The sequence below is a fragment of the Triturus cristatus genome, chromosome 4_1, assembly GCF_964204655.1.
Source record: "Triturus cristatus chromosome 4_1, aTriCri1.1, whole genome shotgun sequence".
Classification (NCBI taxonomy): Eukaryota; Metazoa; Chordata; class Amphibia; order Caudata; family Salamandridae; genus Triturus; species Triturus cristatus.
The window spans coordinates 733,158,200-733,167,136 of NC_140585.1; the positions used below are offsets into that span (position 1 = coordinate 733,158,200).

Consider the following 8,937-nt stretch of genomic DNA (forward strand, 5'->3'; position numbering starts at 1 on the left):
CATTGTGTATGAACTGTATGTAGCTGTTAATGTGTCTCCTCATTGTAAGCCAAAGTGCTTGTGGCACATCAGTGACATTTGTTTGTGACATTCCACCAAATGCAAGCAACACTGGATTGGAATGACCCTGTGGTCAGAAACTGTTGTACTGACATGTGTCTGTTTATTTGTTTATTTGATGTGGGATTCCTTTTGTGAGGTTGGCAATTTGGCTCCAGCTGATGATCTAGACCTAATTTAATGTTGCCTATTGTAGAGGATATTGTTAGATGTATCCCCTCCGTCCATGTTGTGAAGATCTGCAATTGATAATGTGATCACTAGCACAGAGAATTGAGTCATGTCTTATTTTCTGTGTTCCTGACAGCATGTCAACCTATGATTTGAATAATGGAATGAAGATGTTATCAGACCAGACATTTGTATGTATGTGTTGTTGTGACATGGTAGTGATCCAGCATTTAACATTGTTTACATACAACATACCCATACTTCCAGAAGTACCTAGTTTTGGCATTGCAAAATTCACATGGTAGTACATTTATACTGGTATATGTGAGAGTTACAACAGGAGACAATGATTTGGTGATTTGTGTATTTAATGACGTGAACAAGGATAACATCAAAAAGTGTACTAAAAATTAAACAGTGAAAACCAAAAGTAAAGTAGTCAGTCATGGTGGATGTAGCCATCGTTGTAGAGTCCAAAGTCCAACATATTACTCCCATCACATATGGAAAACTGGGCAGGAATAGTCTATAAAGTGAATGTGTTTCACACACATGAAGAAATTAGGATCAAGGTTTCTTACTGGCAGTGCTGGGTGTCTTGTCATTCCAACTACCTGGATTTTCAGGTGGACATCCCCTCTTTTTGCCGGAGGGGGAACCACAGGTGCTGAGACAGGCGTGCATGCAGGCATGTCCTCCTCTGCCAGGGCCTCCCTTTCTGTACCTGCCGCAGATGTCTATACCCTTTGGCCACAGGAAGGAGTAGATTCAGGTGGAAAAGCCCTGCAGAAGGTGGTTTTGATGTCCTGCACCACCCCAATGAGGGAGGCTATGTTGGTGTTGATGCCGCCACTTCCGTGTTGATGCTGACAACCTACTGGTATGTGTCCCTCTGTAGCTGCTTCATTTCTCGGATTTAAGTAAGTACCTGGCTCATTGGAGCTTGGGAGTTCTAGAAAACTCCCAGGACTTGGGGGATGGCAGCCACAGTGCTCGTGGCCCCAGTGGACTAACTCTGCATGCCCACATTTATCTTCCCACGACCCCTACCCCCACGGGCCTGTGCCCTTAGCTCAGTCTGCACCTTCCCACTGAATCCTGGTTCCTCAGTGACAGGGGTAGTGATAGCCACCTCAGAATCCAGGACTGGGGGGCACATGATGGTACTGACTGTGCTAGGTACACAGGTTGGGGTTGTAGGGGTTGCCTGTGTTGTTGTAGTTGGGGTGAGAGTTGTAGTGGTCACAGCGAGCCCCACTCTTGCCGTCTGCCCAGGCTGACCAGATGGGTCAGGACTGTAATCCACGTCCACATCTCCAGGAGTGTTGTCATCACTGAGGGCTTCCTCCTGGGGGGGAGCAGAGGTCGGTCTGGTGTCCAAGCTCTGGCCAGGTGCTGTGGTTGAACGACCTTTTGAGAACTGGAGAACATTGTTATTGGTAGAAGTGTGGTATCTACAGCCACATCATTTGTGTCAAAGTAAATAGAGACCTAGGATTAAATAAAATAGGTAGAGATTAATATTGTCATTTGAGTTGGTTACTAGACATTTGAAGACACCCAATACCTGTAGAAGAATTGATCAGCTCATTAGATGCGCTGATATGTGCCAATATGGCTTTAGGGGTAGACATGACATCTCCAAAACATTGCAAAAACACAGTGTCATCGTAACATGTGTATTTTACCATTCCAATGCCTAGTTGTGCATAACAAAGGGAAACACACACCTTGGTTGTAAATTTAGCATTATTCATCATGTGAGGATTAGAGTCAATGGTTCACCTACCACTGCTAATCAGCTGAGTTTCCTTCATGGGTTACATTTATTAGAGGTACACAGTTAGTATGGTGTCCTACAAGCCATCAATTGTTTCAGTTGATGAGACCAGGACACCATCAAGCAAAGTATTCAGAAATGTATCTGAGTAGAGCATTGTATGTACATTACACAGTCCATGATTAATGAGCATCAGTTGTGTCATGGTAGACAAGTGAGAATGGGCAAAAGTAGTATAGCATCTTGGTTAGAGTTACAGTAACATGGCCTCATGGTAGTTGCAATGATTTGTATCTCAACTTACCAACACTTGACAAATGGTAAACTGCATGATCAGTGAACATCAGTTGTAGCAGGGCAGACAAGTGGGAAGGGGCAAAAGGATTATAGCATCTTGGTTACAGTAAAAGTCTCAGTGCATCATGGTAGTTGTATTCACTTCAATCTCAACTTACCAACACTTGACAAATGGTTAGTGTAACATTCCTGTTGGCAACCTGTATTTGGTATGGACCATATGTTTACATGTTAACATAAATAATGGGTCCTGGGTTTATAATGTTATAGTAATGCACTTACACACACCATTCCAACATGTGGCATGTCATGGAGATTGATATATGTGCTCTTATATGCAACAATACAAATTAACACAAACAAACCAACATCTATGATACTTTGAGTACTGCATGTTAGGAAAGTAGATAGACAACACAATAGCAAAAGCAGAGTTGAGAGCAAGCAGGACATTCTGGTATTGTGAAGTGCAACTTACCGGACTCCACTCCCCCATCTATTTCTGTCAAGCCCTCAGAATGCAAGATGGCCAAGACCTTCTCCCAGAGAAAGAGTTGTAATGGGCCGCTGGAAGTGCCACTGCTAATACTCTGGGCTACCAGGAGGTGCTTGGAGGCCAGGGTATGCACCTTCAACCTGAGGTCGTTCAACCGACTCGCAATTTCCACTTGTGTGCGCAGGATACCAACAGAATTCACTCTGTTGTCTATCTGGTTTCCTACTGAGAAGAGTATGCTGGAATTGGGAACCAAAGATTTGGGGCTCTACTTGAATGATTTCATCTACCATGACTGACAACTCAGCCTCAGTAAATCGTGGGGTTTTTGAGCCTGGTATGACCAAAATAAATCAGAGTGACTATATGAAAGGAGTAGCAAACAAGGGATATTGGTAAAAAGTGAACATTTTAATTAGAAGGTGGTGGATAGTTCTAAATTGTGAGATGAAAAAAAAGGAGGCTGCCTTGGGTCACAACGGTGTCTCCTATCTTCTGTGCTGTAGGTGAGAAGCAAAGAATCCTGGTATAGGATGGGGTATTTTTTATAATTTTTTACTTGCAGGCATGTCCACTTGGTAAAAGCACGTCAGCTGTGTAATTTTTAAATCCATCTAAAGGTCACTGTTGTGGTGCTTTGCTTTGAGCGTACCCTGGCGGCCTGCTGCCATTGGGTAACTGCAGCTGGGAGACCATCAGTACGACTGTGTTGTCATAATAGACTTGGCAGGAAACCGCCATCCTGATGGTGTTGGAGTACACATCATCAGCATTGCAGAGAGCCATGGCAGGAACTGCACCATCGACGCAGTCGGCGTTTCGGGCTGCACAACTTGGAAGGTGCTGCGGTGTCCTGGAGGCCACAGCGGTTGGACCGCCAAACTCTTAATTGACCCCTGAGTTTTTAGTTTTAAATTTGTCTCTGAAGGAAACTTTTAATGATCTCCATTTGTAGGTCTGCCTAGACAGTAAGTGTCGCCTGATGTTATCTGATTAACAGGGCAAAAAAAAGCTTTAAGAAGCAGCACTGAGAAAGGGGCTTTGGCTGCTTGTGTTAAGTACAGCATTTGATTGGAGTGTTGTGTGAGTACGCCTAAGAAGTTGTTCCATTGCAGTTTATCAACGGTATGCAGTATTCATGAACTGAAATGCAAGTGCATTGTTCTCACTCACACCCCCTGCCCACTTTCCACTTATGTGGCATTTCAGTCTTTAATAGCTACTGTGCAAGTCACTACTGAAAAAAAACAGTAAAAGCTTGTCATGTGTTTGTGCCAGCAGTAAAGGCACAACATATCATGACAGCGCAGTAGATTTCCTACTCAAAACACATCTGTTGCACCCAAACGTAAGGAAGCAGTTGCGTACGCAGTTCGTTGGTTTCCATCTAAATTCCTTTGCATGTCTTGATTTATTTTCAGTTTATACACTTTCCAAGCTTGAGTGCACACTCAGGCAGCTGTTGCCTTGTGATGGAAAGTGGTGTTCATACCAAGCATCAAGAATGAGAGGCACACAGTCTGAAGTGTCTAGTCATGGCCCACAGGTCCTTGTGATCAGGTTCATGCACCCTGAATCAGAGTACCTGTCATATGTCAGACACAAAAGTAGAGCGGGTGATTCTTTGTATACAGATGCCATTCTTTTTTCCGCACATCCTCAAGACACGGTTCCTGTTTTAAACAAGCATTGGTAAAGTAGGTCTGCCTTTGGACGTCATCCTTTTAGCCGTGTCTATGCTTGTTTTGTTCTCTCATGTATTTTACAAAACTTTATTGTAAGGGAAGCTGCCGGTCTCTCATCAATCTATTAAAATAAAACTTGCTAAAAGCAAAACTATTGTTTGGTCTCAGATAGCACACATTGCTATAACACTCACTGGCAATGAAGGGAACTACTTTGTGTAAGTATATGCTCCTTGTGAAAGGGAAGAATGTCATCACTCACTGGGAACTTAGCCAATGGCTGATGTAGACTGATCCTTTGCCCCATGATCTATGCTGCAGTGAGCGTAAGAAGAATGTGAATGACATGATAACAGGCCAATGGGTGATGCGGACTGGCTGAAACCCCTTTTAACTATATATCATGTATATAATTTTTACTAAAATCAAAAGGTGTTGGTTAGCAGCAAACCTAAAAATAAGCCACAGTAGAGTCGAATGGGCTTCAGAGAGTGAATACTTGGGGACAACAATGAAATATGTCCTCCTATGCATTCCATCAGCCTCATACTATCATTCCAATTTTTTTTTAATTCAGAGAGTTTTATTGTTTTTTGAAGAATAATGACAGCAATGTCATATATGCACACTAAGAATTCTCGAAGTTTAAGGTGTACACTCAGTTATAATATAAATAGTGAGCTCTGCCTTTTGCGAGCCTACCCTTCAAACTCGGAAATCTCCATAAGCAACAGGCGGCACTTCAGCATTATAAATGCGGCTTTATTGACACACATTTTATATGTACATCAAGGTTATTAGATGCACCCACTGCATTGTCAGACCCCTCTTCCTCCTGACCCTGGTATTTAATTGTTCAATGAACTGATAGTCTACAGACCTTGTTCTTTTGGATAACCAACATGCAGCTGCAAAGATAACTTTCTAGATACAACCCCCGTTCTGCAGCAGCCCAGGGGACAAGTGGTGGTACCAGAGCCCATCAGGAAACTCAGAATTGTCACATCTTGCTATTGTTGTGAATCACATATAGTGCACGTATGGATATAGAGCAGAGGTCTTCAAACTTTTGTAGGTTGAGCCCCCCCAGTTGATTTTTTTTAGATGTTGGGCCCCCTCACCACCTGACAGAAATTTCTGGAATCTGGTACACTACATAATCGACTGCCACGCGCATATCACAGGCCATATCCGGCAAATAACGTTCAACACAATAAGAGTATTTAGTAAACTGCAGGTTTGTGAATGGGTGTGGAGGAATGACAGAGGCTTATTACACAGCTCAAAACACAATTTTCTAAGATAAAATGTGCGCAAATTCTTTTTACTAGGATGCTTGTTTTATACAGGACATAAATTAATAATAACACCACCAACATAAATTTGAAGGGTGTGCCGGTTTTTATCCACATGGACTGTCAATCTCTGGATGGATTTTTGCTACTGCCATCCACAGGTTGTGCTCCATATCCAGTCTTGAACGGTACTTAGTCTTTAATACCGCAAGTGCTGAGAACCCAATCTCACATAAATAGGACGAGCTGAAAGGGAAGAGAGTTTTGATAGCAGTTTCTCTCAAAGCTGAATACTCTGCAGACATTTTCAGCCAAAACAGTGACTGTAAGGGAGACCGTGTTATCAGATTTTTGGAGCACTCCCTAGCTCAGAGTTGGTACACAAGAAACAATTCTTCTCTAGAAACCATTAACAAATGTTTTAGCCAGCATTATAATGGGATAATTGCCCACCAACCAGTTATAGATCTGAACAGAAAGGTGAAAGTCCACAGAGAGGGCGCTGAAAGAACACCTGATTGAGAATTCCTTAGTGGTACGATAAGTTGCTTACCTGAAGCAGTGGGGGTTTAGGACACGTCGGGCTTATGTTTAAAAATAATAGAACTGATAATAAATTAATGGTGTTGCTTATTTTACTTCAGAGCAATATCGTCTGACAGACTTTGTGGTGGCAGGGACGTGTTAAGGAGTTTGGGTGCCCTTGGCCAGTACTATTTTGGGTGCCCCTGTTTAGAACAGCTTTGAGATTAAATGATTCACTTTCAGCTCTGCCATACCCTCTTTAGCCAGGCTACTAACGGTGCACAGGCGCTATGGTGGAAATTCTAAAAGTGTTTACATCTAATATTCAGAGATAGTGATGTGTGTTTTCACTGTTGTAACAAAGCAGCAGCCCACTAATTTTACAACGAATAATATCTGGGATATCCTCCAATTTCTGAGGACCTGTGTCGATCTAAAATAAACTTTTTTATGGTTGTTGCATGAAACAAAAACATTTCTGTGCAAATAGTAATAGACTCTCTCACATCAATCACATTAAAAAGAAATGAAACAAAACAGTATTTACAAGAATCTGTTTAGGAATTATTCCAGGCCATCAGGGCAAAAACAGAGCTGCCTCTATCAAGGAACCCCCTGAAAGACTGGATTGCAGTGCATGTAAATTTGTCCTTTTGTAATTTAGGACGAAAACCTTGATGGGGTACGACATGCCCATACTTGTGTACAGGGGCGCAACTAGACCCGAACTTCAGGGGGGGGGGGGACTAACACTCCCATCCAGGGCTGGCCCTGGCCGCACACAGTGCAATGGTCTGTTTTGGCACCCCCTCCCTCATTTCCTCCTTCTCCATGAATTTTCTCACTACCGCTCACCAACAATGCACCCCATCTCACTATAGCACCTTTCTGGCAATCATTTAATTTTTTTTATAGCACTTCTCATAGTTTACCCACACTCAGTTCTTTGATCTGGATGGTACACATTCTTTGTAGCAGGCACATTAAACCTCTGTGCTGTGTGGGTGGCATGAGTACCCATGTGAGTCAGGGTGAGCCATGCAACAGTGTGAGAGTAGGGTAAGAGGAGCGAGTGCAGGGTGAGTGAGGTGACCATATGATTTTGGGTGCGGATGTCAGTGCAGAGTGGGACAAATGAATGTATGGTTAGTGATGGTCTTATTTGAGTGAGTTTGCACATTGAGCAGTAAGGGGGACATGTGAGTGAAGTGTTGCATGAGTGCAGGGTGAGTAGTGTGCTTGTGTGACTGCAGGGTGAGGTACAGGGTGAACAGTACAAGTGCACTGTGAGTGCAGAGTGGTTACTGAGTTCAGAGTGAGGAGTGATCAGTGTGACTGCATGGTGATCAGTGTGAGTGTATTGTGATCGCTGTGAGTGCAGGGTGAGCATGAAAGTGAAGGGCGAGAATGAGGACTGAGTTGTCTGAATGCATGGTGCATTCCCAAACACTTGAAGTAACTCAGCAGGTTATTGACGGCAGCGTTGGGTTTCAGATATGTTGAACTATTGCTATTATGGCATTAACCAGGGATCAGGGTGGAGGAAATAAATGTGCTGATCTTGCAACAAACTTTCAGTTTTATGATTAGGGTTGCCAGCTCATTATTTTGATGTCCCATGCAGTACAAAAAATAAAGTCACCTAAAGTTGTATTGTCAGCACTTGTCCGTGCATACTTTGAACAGCAAATATAAATAGTAGCACATTTAATTGTGTTCTATAGCTGCCTGAATTGTTCATGACTGATAATAAAATGGAATGAAGACAGAAAAGTCACATTTAGTGTCAAGACCAGCAATTTGCAGGCTGTTTAAAAAACACATGGGTGCCGATCACGATCCGGCAAAAAATTCCCCCGTGCGACTCGTATCGGGTCTTTTTACCGTACGAATCGGACAAGTGCCGTACGAACTGGCAATCACGATTCGCATGGTAAAAAGTCCATACGAACCGCACTGGGAATCATTCCCCACACGTCCTCGGGTCGGAAAATGTGTCCGACACGTCCTCGGACGATTTACCTTACAAACGTGAAAATCCAAGTCCGACCGAGGAATCACGATCCATCCCGTGCGTCCGAGCGTACAACCGTATGGAAAAAACACCGTCCGCACCGAACACCAATAGCAACCATGGAGACATGTGCCCGCATACGCGCACAACACTCCCCCCAGCACCCGTACGTCTGACACGTACCCCCCGTATACCCCCACCCGTCTAGGTACACCCCAGTACGTTCCAGTCGTACCCCCACCCAGTACGTGTCGTACCACCGTCAATGTACACCCCCCCACCCCTGTACGTGTCGTACCACCGTCTATGTACACCCCAGTACATTCCAGTCGTACCCCCACCCCAGTACGTGTCATACCACCGTCTACCTACACCCCAGTACGTTCCAGTCGTACCCCCACCCCAGTACGTGTCGTACCACCGTGAACCTACACCCCAGTACGTTCGAGCCCCACCCCCACCCCAGTACGTGTCATACCCCCCGTGTACCTACACCCCAGTACGTTCGAGCCCCACCCCCACCCCAGTACGTGTCATAGCCCCGTCTACCTACACCCCAGTACGTTCCAGTCGTACCCCCACCCCAGTACGTGTCGTACCACCGTGAACCTACA

General features: G+C 44.2%; 1 pseudogene; it reads right to left on the reverse strand.

The window, feature by feature from the left end:
- Nucleotides 1-798: 798 nt before the first annotated feature.
- Nucleotides 799-3,145, reverse strand: LOC146855431 (uncharacterized; annotated as a pseudogene).
- Between the last annotated feature and the right edge of the window lie 5,792 nt (nt 3,146-8,937).